Source organism: Panulirus ornatus, chromosome 15, assembly GCF_036320965.1.
Source record: "Panulirus ornatus isolate Po-2019 chromosome 15, ASM3632096v1, whole genome shotgun sequence".
Classification (NCBI taxonomy): domain Eukaryota; kingdom Metazoa; phylum Arthropoda; class Malacostraca; order Decapoda; family Palinuridae; genus Panulirus; species Panulirus ornatus.
Window position 1 is genome coordinate 36,920,578 of NC_092238.1, and position 19,165 is coordinate 36,939,742.

Genomic DNA, 19,165 nt, shown 5'->3' on the forward strand with positions numbered 1-19,165 from the left:
TTTACTAAGTGGCCCTAAAGTTGAGACGAGATTCACCGATCTACTTTTGGTAGAATCTCTGGATTCCTTCACTCGAGCCCAGCAATCCTTCACCTGGTGCCCAGCCTTGCCACAATTAAAACAACTCTTAACTCGGAGTATTTCCCCTGACTTTTATGAGTTACCGGCAAGGTAGCAGATTCAGGTGGGATTACATGACCATTGGTCCTCCCTCTGCCGTCGTAGCCCTTTGAATGCCTGCCCGCGTCAAGTTTGACATCTAACATGTACTCATCTGCTAGTTTCCCAGCCTCCTCAAAATCCTTCGCTGATTTAGTTATTACGTACTGCCGTACATCACGGGGTAGACCGTCCTTACATTCCTCGAACACAAATAGTTTCAGGACCGATTCAGCATCTATATAAGCTCCCGCAGAACGAACCCACTGCGCGCCTAACTTGTACTTCTCACAAAAGTGATCTAGGTAGGTTTGATCAGGGCGCTTATGCTTAGTTCGAAATCTAAGTCGGTGTGCTTCCGGACTTAAATGATAAGAATTTATCACCGCCTGCTTAACGACCTCATAATCACCACACTGGTCATCGTTCAACGCGGTGTATGTGGATTCAGCTTTGCCAAAAAGGAGGGGCCGCAAAACTGCCACCCAGGCTGACTTCGGCCAAGAGCAGTCACGGGCAGTCTGTTCAGATTTAAGGAAAAAGGAAGCCACGTTATCTTCATCGAACTTAGGTACGAGATGTAAGTCTCCCAACCGAGATGACACTGGTCCTGATGGTGAAGCGTTAAGTCTAAGTTTTTCACGTTCGAGGGCGATCCTCTCCTTTTGCATTTCGGCATTGATCTTAGCTATATCTAGTTGAATTCGCCAGTATTCGGGATCAACATTAACATCACTAGGGATATTAGGAGGGATCGAGGCTTCGGCCAACGTCACTGATGGAGCGGTATTGTCGACACTAATTTCAACATCAGGCGCAGCTTCTACTATCTGTTCACTAGCAAAATGATTTATGACTAAGGTCTCCAACTGTACTTTACTAGCTTTCCGGTCATAATTCAATTCTAACCTATTTGCAATAAGCTTCAACTCATGCTTTGTTAAAGATTTGATGTCCTCGTGAGAGGGCTCAGTTCCACAGAACTGGTCAACGTCAGCGTTGCTGGTCAACGACATGATTAACGAAAAGGAAAGAGATTCCGTTAAGGCAAGAAATATCCTGGCAAGGTCGCCAATTCATATGTTACGAACTCAATACTTATTCAGGCCAGGTCGCCAGTAACATATCTGTTACAAATACTACTGATCTTGTCTTGCAAGGACGTTATAGATTTGTCAAGTTGCACAACTCAGGATAACACAATAATAAAGTTATGGGATTGAATTAAAGACCAGCATTACATTAAAACTACTTATAATGAAAGAATTCAAGTGTACAAAGATAGGTACATAAATCAAGCATGAAACATTTACGTTAACACTGAACATAAGTCAATATTCCAGATAAGATTTCAAGCCAGGAGACCTCTTTCTTGTGACAGTTACGCTTGACGTGACACAATTAACTTCATCGTTACACTTATCTAAACCTGATGTAACACAGTAAACACTTAGCTAACTCTGATGTAACACAGTAAACACTTATAGCACAACACTCGTTATAGCAGTAACGGCTTATAGCACAGCAGGGCTTACAGGCTTACAGGTTTACAAGTTTACAGGCTTACAGGCTACAGCAGGGGACACCACCCACCTCGCTGGGCTTCAGAGAAAGGAATCAAGTCTCAGCGGGTGTTGTGGGTACCAGAAGACAAGCGTTCGCCCTTGCTGCTATAAACCTTACATTTCGATTGGCTATAGAAATATAGGAGAAGTTCTCATTGGTTGGAGGGTCCCAGAGTCTCGGCGTTGTTACACTCTCGCAAAATGCTGGGTGGACAGAAACTCCGAGCCAGCCTCTGGCATCACTCCTCGCCCTGATAAGAAATAGATACAAACACACACGTCTTCGTAACAATATATATATATATATATATATATATATATATATATATATATATATATATATATATATATATATATATATATATATATATATTTTTTTTTTTTTTTTTTTATACTTTGTCGCTGTCTCCCGCGTTTGCGAGGTAGCGCAAGGAAACAGACGAAAGAAATGGCCCAACCCCCCCCCCCCCCCATACACATGTACATACACACGTCCACACACGCAAATATACATACCTACACAGCTTTCCTTGGTTTACCCCAGACGCTTCACATGCCTTGATTCAATCCACTGACAGCACGTCAACCCCTGTATACCACATCGCCCCAATTCACTCTATTCCTTGCCCTCCTTTCACCCTCCTGCATGTTCAGGCCCCGATCACACAAAATCCTTTTCACTCCATCTTTCCACCTCCAATTTGGTCTCCCTCTTCTCCTCGTTCCCTCCACCTCCGACACATATATCCTCTTGGTCAATCTTTCCTCACTCATTCTCTCCATGTGCCCAAACCATTTCAAAACACCCTCTTCTGCTCTCTCAACCACGCTCTTTTTATTTCCACACATCTCTCTTACCCTTACGTTACTTACTCGATCAAACCACCTCACACCACACATTGTCCTCAAACATCTCATTTCCAGCACATCCATCCTCCTGCGCACAACTCTATCCATAGCCCACGCCTCGCAACCATACAACATTGTTGGAACTACTATTCCTTCAAACATACCCATTTTTGCTTTCCGGATAATGTTCTCGACTTCCACACATTTTTCAAGGCTCCCAAAATTTTCGCCCCCTCCCCCACCCTATGATCCACTTCCGCTTCCATGGTTCCATCCGCTGACAGATCCACTCCCAGATATCTAAAACACTTCACTTCCTCCAGTTTTTCTCCATTCAAACTCACCTCCCAATTGACTTGACCCTCAACCCTACTGTACCTAATAACCTTGCTCTTATTCACATTTACTCTTAACTTTCTTCTTCCACACACTTTACCAAACTCCGTCACCAGCTTCTGCAGTTTCTCACATGAATCCGCCACCAGCGCTGTATCATCAGCGAACAACAACTGACTCACTTCCCAAGCTCTCTCATCCCCAACAGACTTCATACTTGCCCCTCTTTCCAAAACTCTTGCATTTACCTCCCTAACAACCCCATCCATAAACAAATTAAACAACCATGGAGACATCACACACCCCTGCCGCAAACCTACATTCACTGAGAACCAATCACTTTCCTCTCTTCCTACACGTACACATGCCTTACATCCTCGATAAAAACTTTTCACTGCTTCTAACAACTTGCCTCCCACACCATATATTCTTAATACCTTCCACAGAGCATCTCTATCAACTCTATCATATGCCTTCTCCAGATCCATAAATGCTACATACAAATCCATTTGCTTTTCTAAGTATTTCTCACATACATTCTTCAAAGCAAACACCTGATCCACACATCCTCTACCACTTCTGAAACCACACTGCTCTTCCCCAATCTGATGCTCTGTACATGCCTTCACCCTCTCAATCAATACCCTCCCATATAATTTACCAGGAATACTCAACAAACTTATACCTCTGTAATTTGAGCACTCACTCTTATCCCCTTTGCCTTTGTACAATGGCACTATGCACGCATTCCGCCAATCCTCAGGCACCTCACCATGAGTCATACATACATTAAATAACCTTACCAACCAGTCAACAATACAGTCACCCCCTTTTTTAATAAATTCCACTGCAATACCATCCAAACCTGCTGCCTTGCCGGCTTTCATCTTCCGCAAAGCTTTTACTTCCTCTTCTCTGTTTACCAAATCATTTTTCCTAACCCTCTCACTTTGCACACCACCTCGACCCAAACACCCTATATCTGCCACTCTGTCATCAGACACATTCAACAAACCTTCAAAATACTCATTCCATCTCCTTCTCACATCACCACTACTTGTTATCACCTCCCCATTTACGCCCTTCACTGAAGTTCCCATTTGCTCCCTTGTCTTACGCACCCTATTTACCTCCTTCCAGAACATCTTTTTATTCTCCCTAAAATTTACTGATAGTCTCTCACCCCAACTCTCATTTGCCCTTTTTTTTCACCTCTTGCACCTTTCTCTTGACCTCCTGTCTCTTTCTTTTATACTTCTCCCACTCAATTGCATTTTTTCCCTGCAAAAATCGTCCAAATGCCTCTCTCTTCTCTTTCACTAATACTCTTACTTCTTCATCCCACCACTCACTACCCTTTCTAAACAGCCCACCTCCCACTCTTATCATGCCACAAGCATCTTTTGCGCAATCCATCACTGATTCCCTAAATACATCCCATTCCTCCCCCACTCCCCTTACTTCCATTGTTCTCACCTTTTTCCATTCTGTACACAGTCTCTCCTGATACTTCTTCACACAGGTCTCCTTCCCAAGCTCACTTACTCTCACCACCTTCTTCACCCCAACATTCACTCTTCTTTTCTGAAAACCCATACAAATCTTCACCTTAGCCTCCACAAGATAATGATCAGACATCCCTCCAGTTGCACCTCTCAGCACATTGACATCCAAAAGTCTCTCTTTCGCACGCCTGTCAATTAACACGTAATCCAATAACGCTCTCTGGCCATCTCTCCTACTTACATAAGTATACTTATGTATATCTCGCTTTTTAAACCAGGTATTCCCAATCATCAGTCCTTTTTCAGCACATAAATCTACAAGCTCTTCACCATTTCCATTTACAACACTGAACACCCCATGCATACCAATTATTCCCTCAACTGCCACATTACTCACCTTTGCATTCAAATCACCCATCACTATAACCCGGTCTCGTGCATCAAAACCGCTAACACACTCATTTAGCTGCTCCCAAAACACTTGCCTCTCATGATCTTTCTTCCCATGCCCAGGTGCATATGCACCAATAATCACCCACCTCTCTCCATCAACTTTCAATTTTACCCATATTAATCGAGAATTTACTTTCTTACATTCTATCACATACTCCCACAACTCCTGTTTCAGGAGTATTGCTACTCCTTCCCTTGCTCTTGTCCTCTCACTAACCCCTGACTTCACTCCCCAGACATTTCCAAACCACTCTTCCCCTTTACCCTTGAGCTTCGTTTCACTCAGAGCCAAAACATCCAGGTTCCTTTCCTCAAACATACTACCTATCTCTCCTTTTTTCACATCTTGGTTACATCCACACACATTTAGGCACCCCACTCTGAGCCTTCGAGGAGGATGAGCACTCCCCGCGTGACTCCTTCTTCTGTTTCCCATTTTAGAAAGTTATACAAGGAGGGGAGGATTTCCGGCCCCCCGCTCCCGTCCCCTCTAGTCGCTTTCTACGACACGCGAGGAATACGTGGGAAGTATTCTTTCACCCCTATCCCCAGGGATAATATACATATACACACACACACACACACACACACACACACACACACACACACACACACACACACACACACACACGCACACACACACACACACATACATATATATACATATGAAAAATGTAAGAAACAATTTAGAAAACAAACTTTTAGCTTGAAATGAATGAAATGAATATATATATATATATATATATATATATATATATATATATATATATATATATATATATTTTTTTTTTTTTTTTTTATACTTTGTCGCTGTCTCCCGCGTTTGCGAGGTAGCGCAAGGAAACAGACGAAAGAAATGGCCCAACCCCCCCCCCCCCATACACATGTACATACACACGTCCACACACGCAAATATACATACCTACACAGCTTTCCATGGTTTACCCCAGACGCTTCACATGCCTTGCTTCAATCCACTGACAGCACGTCAACCCCTGTATACCACATGACTCCACTTCACTCTATTTCTTGCCCTCCTTTCACCCTCCTGCATGTTCAGGCCCCGATCACACAAAATCTTTTTCACTCCATCTTTCCACCTCCAATTTGGTCTCCCTCTTCTCCTCGTTCCCTCCACCTCCGACACATATATCCTCTTGGTCAATCTCTCCTCACTCATTCTCTCCATGTGCCCAAACCATTTCAAAACACCCTCTTCTGCTCTCTCAACCACGCTCTTTTTATTTCCACACATCTCTCTTACCCTTACGTTACTTACTCGATCAAACCACCTCACACCACACATTGTCCTCAAACATCTCATTTCCAGCACATCCATCCTCCTGCGCACATCTCTATCCATAGCCCACGCCTCGCAACCATACAACATTGTTGGAACCACTATTCCCTCAAACATACCCATTTTTGCTTTCCGAGATAGTGTTCTCGACTTCCACACATTTTTCAAGGCTCCCAAAATTTTCGCCCCCTCCCCCACCCTATGATCCACTTCCGCTTCCATGGTTCCATCCGCTGACAGATCCACTCCCAGATATCTAAAACACTTCACTTCCTCCAGTTTTTCTCCATTCAAACTCACCTCCCAATTGACTTGACCCTCACCCCTACTGTACCTAATAACCTTGCTCTTATTCACATTTACTCTCAACTTTCTTCTTCCACACACTTTACCAAACTCAGTCACCAGCTTCTGCAGTTTCTCACATGAATCAGCCACCAGCGCTGTATCATCAGCGAACAACAACTGACTCACTTCCCAAGCTCTCTCATCCCCAACAGACTTCATACTTGCCCCTCTTTCCAGGACTCTTGCATTTACCTCCCTTACAACCCCATCCATAAACAAATTAAACAACCATGGAGACATCACACACCCCTGCCGCAAACCTACATTCACTGAGAACCAATCACTTTCCTCTCTTCCTACACGTACACATGCCTTACATCCTCGATAAAAACTTTTCACTGCTTCTAACAACTTGCCTCCCACACCATATATTCTTAATACCTTAATATATATATATATATATATATATATATATATATATATATATATATTCATGTGTGTGTGTGTGAGAGAGAGAGAGAGAGAGAGAGAGAGAGAGAGAGAGAGAGAGAGTCCTGATACCAAGCTCTTAATCTCATTCTACGTGACTCGAAACATGAACCTTTCACCTTCACAGGGGAATTTCCATCTCACCACATCCCGTCACTAGCCCTATGAATTAGTGTGAACCTGTGAATGATTGCGTCAAACCCTGACTGTTCTCGCGTTACTGCCACAACTTAGGTTGTCCAGAACAGTCAGTTCTACTGATCAACAACAAAAACATACAGAAATGGACAAAGGTTTTGATGATGCAAGAAGTCAGTCGTGCATATATGTAGCGCATCATTTCGTTATAAATAATAACAGTTCTCTCAGATATGAGACAGATTGACTAATCAACTCGATTTGGTAGATGTAGTGGACATATTTACTTTAGGTCGTTTTAGGTCACCTTGCCTTTCCTGAGAATCAAAACACCTTGGCCGTTCGTGGACCACATGACAGCCGGGAGACTGTCGCTACGTCCGATAATTATAATCTGTTTCCCCAGATATATATATATATATATATATATATATATATATATATATATATATATATATATATATATATATATATATATATATATATACAGAGAGAGAGAGAGAGAGAGAGAGAGAGAGAGAGAGAGAGAGAGAGAGAGAGAGAGAGAGAGAGAGAGAGAGAGTCCAGTCAAAGATGTCAAAAAGCAAGTGCTTAGAGATATCATATGGAGGAGGTCTTGCTGGCACAGCAGCCAGCCGACATCTGTGACTTATGAGAGAGCAACAAATGAGTCCAAAATAAGGAAGGGACACAGGAAATTTTAAAAGAATATTGTGGACAAGGAAACAGTTAATGAAACAATTTTTCATACGCCTGTCGACTAACTGGGCTCAGGTACTGTGATGGAAGAGTAATAGAGGACGACATAAAGATGTACCAGGAGCTAAATGGCAAGTTCCAGACTGTTTTCCGAGAGGATAACATTGACCAACAACAGGGAGGTGCGATGGAGAGGAGCCCCTGAAAATGGGGTTTATATATATATATATATATATATATATATATATATATATATATATATATATATATATATTTTTTTTTTTTTTTTCTTTTGCTTTGTCGCTGTCTCCCGCGTTTGCGAGGTAGCGCAAGGAAACAGACGAAAGAAATGGCCCAACCCACCCCCATACACATGTATATACATACGTCCACACACGCAAAATATACATACCTACACAGCTTTCCATGGTTTACCCCAGACGCTTCACATGCCCCGATTCAATCCACTGACAGCACGTCAACCCCGGTATACCACATCGCTCCAATTCACTCTATTCCTTGCCCTCCTTTCACCCTCCTGCATGTTCAGGCCCCGATCACACAAAATCTTTTTCACTCCATCTTTCCACCTCCAATTTGGTCTCCCTCTTCTCCTCGTTCCCTCCACCTCCGACACATATATCCTCTTCGTCAATCTTTCCTCACTCATTCTCTCCATGTGCCCAAACCATTTCAAAACACCCTCTTCTGCTCTCTCAACCACGCTCTTTTTATTTCCACACATCTCTCTTACCCTTACGTTACTTACTCGATCAAACCACCTCACACCACACATTGTCCTCAAACATCTCATTTCCAGCACATCCATCCTCCTGCGCACAACTCTATCCATAGCCCACGCCTCGCAACCATACAACATTGTTGGAACCACTATTCCTTCAAACATACTCATTTTTGCTTTCCGAGATAATGTTCTCGACTTCCACACATTCTTCAAGGCCCCCAGAATTTTCGCCCCCTCCCCCACCCTATGATCCACTTCCGCTTCCATGGTTCCATCCGCTGCCAGATCCACTCCCAGATATCTAAAACACTTCACTTCCTCCAGTTTTTCTCCATTCAAACTCACCTCCCAATTGACTTGACCCTCAACCCTACTGTACCTAATAACCTTGCTCTTATTCACATTTACTCTTAACTTTCTTCTTTCACACACTTTACCAAACTCAGTCACCAGCTTCTGCAGTTTCTCACATGAATCAGCCACCAGCGCTGTATCATCAGCGAACAACAACTGACTCACTTCCCAAGCTCTCTCATACACAACAGACTTCATACTTGCCCCTCTTTCCAAAATTCTTGCATTCACCTCCCTAACAACCCCATCCATAAACAAATTAAACAACCATGGAGACATCACACACCCCTGCCGCAAACCTACATTCACTGAGAACCAATCACTTTCCTCTCTTCCTACACGTACACATGCCTTACATCCTCGATAAAAACTTTTCACTGCTTCTAACAACTTTCCTCCCACACCATATATTCTTAATACCTTCCACAGAGCATCTCTATCAACTCTATCATATGCCTTCTCCAGATCCATAAATGCTACATACAAATCCATTTGCTTTTCTAAGTATTTCTCACATACATTCTTCAAAGCAAACACCTGATCCACACATCCTCTACCACTTCTGAAACCACACTGCTCTTCCCCAATCTGATGCTCTGTACATGCTTTCACCCTCTCAATCAATACCCTCCCATACAATTTACCAGGAATACTCAACAAACTTATACCTCTGTAATTTGAGCACTCACTCTTATCCCCTTTGCCTTTGTACAATGGCACTATGCACGCATTCCGCCAATCCTCAGCAACCTCACCGTGAGTCATACATACATTAAATAACCCTACCAACCAGTCAACAATACAGTCACCCCCTTTTTTAATAAATTCCACTGCAATACCATCCAAACCTGCTGCTTTGCCGGCTTTCATCTTCCGCAAAGCTTTTACTACCTCTTCTCTGTTTACCAAATCATTTTCCCTAACCCTCTCACTTTGCACACCACCTCGACCAAAACACCCTATATCTGCCACTTTATCATCAAACACATTCAACAAACCTTCAAAATACTCACTCCATCTCCTTCTCACATCACCACTACTTGTTATCACCTCCCCATTTGCGCCCTTCACTGAAGTTCCCATTTGCTCCCTTGTCTTACGCACTTTATTTACCTCCTTCCAGAACATCTTTTTATTCTCCCTAAAATTTAATGATACTCTCTCACCCCAACTCTCATTTGCCCTTTTTTTTCACCTCTTGCACCTTTCTCTTGACCTCCTGTCTCTTTCTTTTATACGTCTCCCACTCAACTGCATTTTTTCCCTGCAAAAATCGTCCAAATGCCTCTCTCTTCTCTTTCACTAATACTCTTACTTCTTCATCCCACCACTCACTACCCTTTCTAATCAACCCACCTCCCACTCTTCTCATGCCACAAGCATCTTTTGCGCAATCCATCACTGATTCCCTAAATACATCCCATTCCTCCCCCACTCCCCTTACTTCCATTGTTCTCACCTTTTTCCATTGTGTACTCAGTCTCTCCTGGTACTTCCTCACACAAGTCTCCTTCCCAAGCTCACTTACTCTCACCACCCTCTTCACCCCAACATTCACTCTTTTTTTCTGAAAACCCATACAAATCTTCACCTTAGCCTCCACAAGATAATGATCAGACATCCCTCCAGTTGCACCTCTCAGCACATTAACATCCAAAAGTCTCTCTTTCGCGCGCCTGTCAATTAACACGTAATCCAATAACGCTCTCTGGCCATCTCTCCTACTTACATAAGTATACTTATGTATATCTCGCTTTTTAAACCAGGTATTCCCAATCATCAGTCCTTTTTCAGCACATAAATCTACAAGCTCTTCACCATTTCCATTTACAACACTGAACACCCCATGTATACCAATTATTCCCTCAACTGCCACATTACTCACCTTTGCATTCAAATCACCCATCACTATAACCCGGTCTCGTGCATCAAAACCACTAACACACTCATTCAGCTGCTCCCAAAACACTTGCCTTATGAGGAGTAAGAGGCAATAAGAAGACACTCAGGCAACAAACCCGACCCTACTACTTAAGTCACTATGTAAAATGGCGATGTCGAGACTAAATCATCTACTACATTCTTACGATCAGTCAGCTGTATAAGAGCAGATTCATGTAAATTCCTGACTATAAATCTTTTACACATTGTGATTGACGAAGCTCTGAACCAGCCAATAAGATGTGTTTTCATTCATGTGAGCGTACAGAGTATTTATGTTAACGTACGCGAGACTTTAAGCCTTTACCTGTCTAAGTAAAATGAACTTCATGTTTTGCAAGGAATCCTGTAAACTATACCATTGTCATTACGTGGGCTGTTCTTAATCAACATTTTCCTTACAGTCCACTTGTGAGTGTTTTAGTTATCATCAGCAGGTGTCTTAGGATGCATGACATATAATTTCTATTGCTGTTTGCAGAATCAGATACTAAATGCAAGAATATTCGCGACCCTTTCTTTGCCTATAGGAAAGTGAGTGGTTACAGTCTCTAGCTGTCATGTATAATGCACTGAAACCACAGCTCCCTTTCCACATCCAGGCCCCGCAAAACTTTTCATGGTTTACCCGACGCTTCACATGCCCTGGCTCTATCTATTGACAGCACGTCGACCCCGGTATACCACATCGTGCCAATTCACTCTATTCCTTGCACATCTTTCACCCTCCTGCATGTTCAGGCCCTGATCGCTCAAAATCTTTTTCACTCCATCCTTCCACCTCCAATTTGGTATCCCACTCCTCCTCGTTCCCTCCACCTCTGACACATATATCCTCTTGGTCAATCTTTCCTCACTCATTCTCTCCAAGTGACCAAACCATTTCAATACACCCTCCTCTGCTCTTTCAACCACACTCTTTTTATTACCACACATCTCTCTTACCCTTTCATTACTTACTCGATCAAACCACCTCACACCACATAATGTCCTCAAACATCTCATTTCCAAAACATCCACCCTCCTCCGCACAACCCTATCTATAACCATATAACATTGGAATCACTATTCCTTCAAACATACCCATATATATATATATATATATATATATATATATATATATATATATATATATATATATATATATATATATATATATATATATATATATATATATATATATATATATATATATATATATATATATATGAGTCCACGGGGAAAATGAAACGATAAGTTCCCAAGTGCACTTTCGTGTAATAATCACATCATCAGGGGATTATTACACGAAAGTGCACCTGGTAACTTATCGTGTTTCATTTTCCCCGTGGACTTATAGGAATATACTTGATCACGCGCAAAATTGTGATCCTTTCCAATATATACATATATAAATGCTTATAGTGATGGGTGATTTGAATGCAAAGTTGAGTCATGTGGCAGCTGAGGGAATAATTGGTGTACATGGGGTGTTCAGTGTTGTAAATGGAAATGGTGAAGAGCTTGTAGATTTGGGTGCTAAAAAGGACTGATGACTGGGAATACCTGGTTTAAAAGATATATATATATATATATATATATATATATATATATATATATATATATATATATATATATATATATATATATATATATATATATATATTGAGGATTGGCGGAATGCGTGCAGAGTGCCATTGTACAAAGGCAAAGGGGATAAGAGTGAGTGCTCAAATTACAGAGGTATAAGTTTGTTGAGTATTCCTGGTAAATTATATGGGAGGGTATTGATTGAGAGGGTGAAGGCATGTACAGAGCATCAGATTGGGGAAGAGCACTGTGGTTTCAGAAGTGGTAGAGGATCTGTGGATTAGGTGTTTGCTTTGAAGAATGTGAGAAATACTTAGAAAAGCAAATGGATTTGTATGTAGCATTTATGGATCTGGAGAAGGCATATGATAGAGTTGATAGAGATGCTCTGTGGAAGGTATTAAGAATATATGGTGTGGGAGGCAAGTTGTTAGAAGCAGTGAAAAGTTTTTATCGAGGATGTAAGGCATGTGTACGTGTAGGAAGAGAGGAAAGTGATTGGTTCTCAGTGAATGTAGGTTTGCGGCAGGGGTGTGTGATGTCTCCATGGTTGTTTAATTTGTTTATGGATGGGGTTGTTAGGGAGGTAAATGCAAGAGTTTTGGAAGGAAGGGCAAGTATGAAGTCTGTTGGGGATGAGAGAGCTTGGGAAGTGAGTCAGTTGTTGTTCGCTGATGATACAGCGCTGGTGGCTGATTCATGTGAGAAACTGCAGAAGCTGGTGACTGAGTTTGGTAAAGTGTGTGAAAGAAGAAAGTTAAGAGTAAATGTGAAAAGACCAAGGTAATTAGGTACAGTAGGGTTGAGGGACAAGTCGATTGGGAGGTGAGTTTGAATGGAGAAAAACTGGAGGAAGTAAAGTGTTTTAGATATCTGGGAGTGGATCTGGCAGCGGATGGAACCATGGAAGTGGAAGTAGATCATAGGGTGGGGGAGGGGGCGAAAATCCTGGGAGCCTTGAAGAATGTGTGGAAGTCGAGAACATTATCTCGGAAAGCAAAAATGGCTATGTTTGAAGGATTAGTGGTTCCAACAATGTTGTATGGTTGCGAGGCGTGGCCTATGGAAAGAGTTGTGCGCAGGAGGATGGATGTGCTGGAAATGAGATGTTTGAGGACAATGTGTGGTGTGAGGTGGTTTGATCGAGTAAGTAACGTAAGGGTAAGAGAGATGTGTGGAAATAAAAAGAGCGTGGTTGAGAGAGCAGAAGAAATGGTTTGGGCACACGGAGAGAATGAGTGAGGAAAGATTGACCAAGAGGATTTATGTGTCGGAGGTGGAGGGAACGAGGAGAAGAGGGAGACCAAATTGGAGGTGGAAAGATGGAGTGAAAAAGATTTTGTATGATTGGGGCCTGAACATGCAGGAGGGTGAAAGGAGGGCAAGGAATAGAGTGAATTGGATCGATGTGGGATACCGGGGTTGACGTGCTGTCAGTGGATTGAATCAGGGCATGTGAAGCGTCTGGGGTGAACCATGGAAAGCTGTGTAGGTATGTATATTTGCGTGTGTGGACGTATGTATGTGTATGGGGGTGGGTTGGGCCATTTTTTTCACCTATTTCCTTGCGCTACCTCGCAAACGCGGGAGACAGTGGCAAAAAAAAAAAAAAAAGAAAAAAAAATATATATATATATATTCCTATGAGTCCACGGGGAAAATGAAACAGTCAATTGATATACATCGAAGAGACGAAGCTAGGACGCCATATGGTAAACATGTTTACCAAATGGCGTCCTATATATATATATATATATATATATATATATATATATATATATATATATATATATATATATATAAGTATACGTATGTAAGTAGGAGAGATGGCCGGAGAGCGTTATTGGACTTTTGCAGCGATGTATCATCAGCGAACAACAAGTGACTCACTTCCTAAGCTCTCTCATACACAACAGACTACATACTTGTCCCTCTTTCCAAAATTCTTGCATTTACCTCCTTAATAACTCCATCCATAAACAAATTAAACAACCATGGAGACATCACGCACCCCTGCCGCAAACCGACATTCACTGGGAACCAATCACTTTCCTCTCTTCCTACTCGTACACATGCCTTACATTCTTGATAAAGACTTTTCACTGCTTCTAGCAACTTACCTCCCACACCATATGCTCTTAATACCTTCCACAGAGCATCTCTAACAGCTATCATATGCCTTCTCCAGATCTATAAATGCTACATACATATCTATTTGTTTTTCTAAGTATTTCTCACATACATTCTTCACAGCGAACACCTAATCCACACATCCTCTACCTTTTCTGAAACCACACTGCTCTTCCCCAGTCTGATGCTCTGTACAAGCCTTCACCCTCTCAATCAATACCCTCCCATATGATTTCCATATAATTGATAGACGTGTGAGACTTTCGGATGTTAATGTGCTGATCATTATCTTGTGGAGGAGGGGGTGAAGATTTGTAGAGGTTTTCAGAAAAGAGGAGAGAATGTTGAGGTGAAGAGAGTGGTGAGAGTAAGTGAGCTTGGAAAGGAGACTTGTGTGAGGAAGTAGCACGAGAGATTGAGAGCAGAATGGAAAAAAGGTGAGAGCAAATGACGTAAGGGGAGTGGGGAGTTAGAATGGGATGCATATAGGGAAGCAGTGATGGCTTCCGCAAAAGATGCTTGTGGCATGAGAAGCTTGAGAGGTGGGCAGATTAGAAAGGGTGGTAAGTGGTGGGATGAAGTAAGATTGTTAGTGAGAGAGAAGAGAGACGTGTTTGGACGATTTTTACTGGGAAATAGTGTGAATGACTGGGAGATGTATAAAAGAAAGAGGCAGGAGGTCAAGAGAAAGGTGAAAAAGAGGGCAAATGAGAGTTGGGGTGGGAAAGTATCGTTAAATTTTAGGGAGAATAAAAAGATGTTTTGGAAGGAGGTAAATAAAGTGCGTAAGACAAGAGAACAAATGAGGAGGTAATAATAAGTAGTGGTGATGTAAGAAGGAAATGGAGAGTATTTTGAAGGTTTGTTGAATGTGTTTTATGACAGAGTGGCAGATGTTTTGGTAGAGGTGATGTGCGAAGTGAGAGGGTCACGGAGAATGGTTTGGTAAACAGAGAAGTGGCAGTGAAAGCTGTGCGGAAGATGAAAGTTGGAAAGGCGGCGAGTTTGGATGGTATGGCAGGATTTTTTTTTTAAAAAAAGGGGGTGACTGTGTTGTTGACTGGTTGGTAAGGATATTCAGTTGATGTATGGTTCATAATGAAGTGCCTGAGGATTGGCGAAATGCATGCATAGCGCCATTGTACAAAGGCAAAGGGGATAAAGGTGAGTGTTCAAATTACATAGGTGTAAGTTTGTTATGTATTCCTGGGAAATTATACGGAAGGGTAATGATTGTGAGGGTAGAAGCATGTACAGAGCATCAGATTGTGTAAGAGCAGTGTGGTTTCAAAAGTGGTAGAGGATGCGTGGATCACGTGTTTGCTCTGAAGAATGTATGTGAGAAATACTTAAAAAAACAGATGGATTTGTATGTAGCATTTGCGAGTCTGGAGAAGGCATATGATAGAGTTGATAAAGATGCTCTTTGGAAGGTATTAATAGTATATGGTGTGGGAGGTAAGTTGCTAGAAACAGTGAAAAGTTTTTATCAAGGATGTAAGGCATATGTACGAGTAGGAAGAGGAAAGTGATTGGTTCCCAGTGAATGTAGGTCTGTGGCAGGGGTATGTGATGTCTCCATGGTTATTTAATTTGTTTATGGATGGGGTGGTCAGGAAGGTGAATGCAAGAGTTTTGGAGAGAGGGGTAAGTATGCAGTCTATTGAGGATGAGAGGGCTTGGGAAGTGAGTCAGTTGTTGTTCGCTGATGTTACAGCTCTGGTGGCTGATTCGGGTGAGAAATTGCAGAAGTTGGTGACTGAATTTCGTAAAGTATGTGAAAGAAGAAAGCTGAGAGTAAATGTGAATAAGAGCAAGGTTATTAGGTACAGTAGGGTTGAGGGACAAGTCTCTTGGGAGGTAAGTTTGAATGGAGAAAAACTGGAGGAAGACAAGTGTTTTAGATATCTGGGAGTGGATTTGGCAGCGGATGGAACCATGGAAGCGGAAGTGAGTCACAGGGTTGGGGGAGGGGGCGAAGGTTCTGGGAGCGTTGAAGAATGAGCGGAAGGCGAGAACGTTATCTCAGAGAGCAAAAATGGGTATGTTTGAAGGAGTAGTGGTTCCAACACTGTTATATGGTTGTGAAGCATGGGCCATAGATAGGGTTGTGCGGAGAGAGAGAGAGAGAGAGAGAGAGAGAGAGAGAGAGAGAGAGAGAGAGAGAGAGAGAGAGAGAGAGAGAGAGAGAGAATTACGTGCCATGTAGTGATTTAAGACAAGGGACCGGATGTTAGCACAGTTTTTTTTTTTTTTTAAGGGAATACTATTCTGTTAGCCGAATGGAAGGAATGGCAATAGAGAAATGAAGGTTATGTGTTAGCAAGAGGATGTTGGAAATACATAGGAGTTGGAGCAAGAATCTAGTTTTTGAAACCGATGGTCTGTATAATATCAAGTTTAGTGGAAGATAGGCCTATAGTTGTTAGTGAACTTAAAAATTGACTACGAGTCTATGAATTATTAGGTCTAGTGGAAGTTATAGGCATATAGCTGTTTGCGATCAAAAGAATTCACAGAAACGATTAGTGAAGGTGGTTGTGGGTTTGATGTTGCGAGTACAAGGCAGGCAAGGCAAGGCAGACAAAATCAGAGAAACACAAATCAATGGAAACAACTTGAATGCAATTATTTTGGGAAATCCTAAAATTTATAGCGCACTTCAGCAAACAGCAGTGTTTGTGAGCTATCTTTTTTCTTCTTGTGATTTGCAATTTGCATTTCCTTGTTAGTAATTATGAACACTGTTAAACGGTTAAACAACATCGAGACAAGGCTTACCCAGAACACACTATTCAAAGTTAACATATCCAGAACCGGTGACGGAAATTCTCGCTCTGCGGTATCATCATTATGTACGTATATTTAGGTCAACCAACTCGATATACTTGATGTACTCAAAAAACAATAGCACTTCATAAATCAGAGTATTAGGTCCTTATTTACTCAAGTGATTTGGCTACCGGAATGCGAAGTGGTGTTATTTTGCATATGTAACCTTACCTGAGATGTTATTAAATTACTAAGGGTTGTTTCGTTGGTAATCCCCCTCCACAATCTCACATACATTCGTCGAAAATTTGTTCTGGTTGTTTGCTGCCGTCATTCTCAGAACGTGTAGATGCAGTACGTTTTCCGCAATCAAATGGTCATAATATGTGGGTTTAAAGCATAATATTGTTTAATTTCTGTGTAATACGCAAGAGAACAGTATATTCTGGGCTGATAAAGCTACAGCATGATACTTTGCTACTAAATGCACAAAAAAATATACCTGCTTTATATAAAAATATCTTAGAATTACCATAAAAGTTATCACAAATTCCGATCACTTTAGACGGCAATGCTCAGGATACATTCTTTCACAAAACTGTACTTCACGTTCACAATTTAGAAGTAAACCCTGACATACTCACAACTCCGTGCAACTCTCTCCAGTGAGGAGAAGACAGGGAGGCGGGATGTCTGATTGCCAGACGTAAGATCAAACTGTGCTCTTGAATATTTCAGTTTCAGATTCCATTTGGGAACAAATATCCTTTTATTTTGTGCATGTTGCCAATGCTGAATGATAGCGAGCATTTTCATCTTCTGACCTGTAAGCTGCAACACATGAGATGATGGTATATGATGTTACATATTGCGCAAGGAATCGAGTATCGTATGTTATGTAGAATGTAAGCTTAGCAGCCTCGGAAGGTACTGAATTCTCGTTAGCTTTATTAACAATCACGCACGCATCAAGGATTCGGTCAAGGGAGACGGCCCGAACTTGATAATGATAAGCCCCCCAAATCATACGCATACCCAGGATTTGGTCAAGGGACAGAGGGCGAACTTAATAATAATGATGATAATGAAAAGCCCAGAAAAGGAATAGCATCTAAAAAAGCACGTTCGCTGACCATACATTGCATTTTAAATAATTTTCTCTTATTTTGATGCTAGATGAAATCACTTAATTGCAAAATAATTGCATAGGGAAATATAGTAGTCATACAAAAGTTTATTTATATCAAAAAGAGCCATTTTTAAGGAAAAAACTATTTGATAATACAACTGAATAATCAAGGAAGTTCTGTTCTATAAAACAATTCGTTTTTGCTGCCAGAAAACTATATAACCATATAACTATTTTAGAAAAGTGGCAGAATAGATAAAGAATGGTAAAATAAGTTTGGAAGTGAAGAAAAGATTAAGGGAAAGCACAGTCCTCCTGGCCCTGACCTACGCAGGCGCAACATAGACATGATATCAAGATCTTGAGCACCGCTTTCATTCTTAATGTTGAAAATCATCATTTTACCATTACTGGTAAGAAAGTCAAGTCAGCAGCCTCAGGCTAAAATCCAAATGGTTTATCATGTCCCCAGCTTCTTACTAATGCAGTCAAATCTCCCTACTGTACGGAAACAATATTCAGCTACTGGCTTGATCTTACTTAAAATACAAACCAATGAGGAAAGATTACGAAAAGATTTCTGCTCTCTTTGTAATTAATGGCCCAAATTCCTACATTAACCAATGGGCAAACATATGAACTGCGCTTAACGACAGGATCACTTCATTGTTTGCTGTGCATGCATTCCGCCAATCCTCATGCACTTCACCATGGTCCATACATACATTGAATATCCTTACCAAC

At 41.5% G+C, this 19,165-nt stretch overlaps 1 protein-coding gene across 1 annotated transcript in view; it reads right to left on the reverse strand.

The window, feature by feature from the left end:
* Nucleotides 1-17,959, reverse strand: part of LOC139753853 (probable G-protein coupled receptor Mth-like 3) — a 111,109-nt gene extending 93,150 nt beyond the window's left edge. The window contains exon 1 of the mRNA XM_071670790.1: nucleotides 17,937-17,959. The gene's annotated coding sequence lies outside the window, so the exon portion shown is untranslated. The remainder of the gene's footprint in view (nucleotides 1-17,936) is intronic.
* Nucleotides 17,960-19,165: the final 1,206 nt, after the last annotated feature.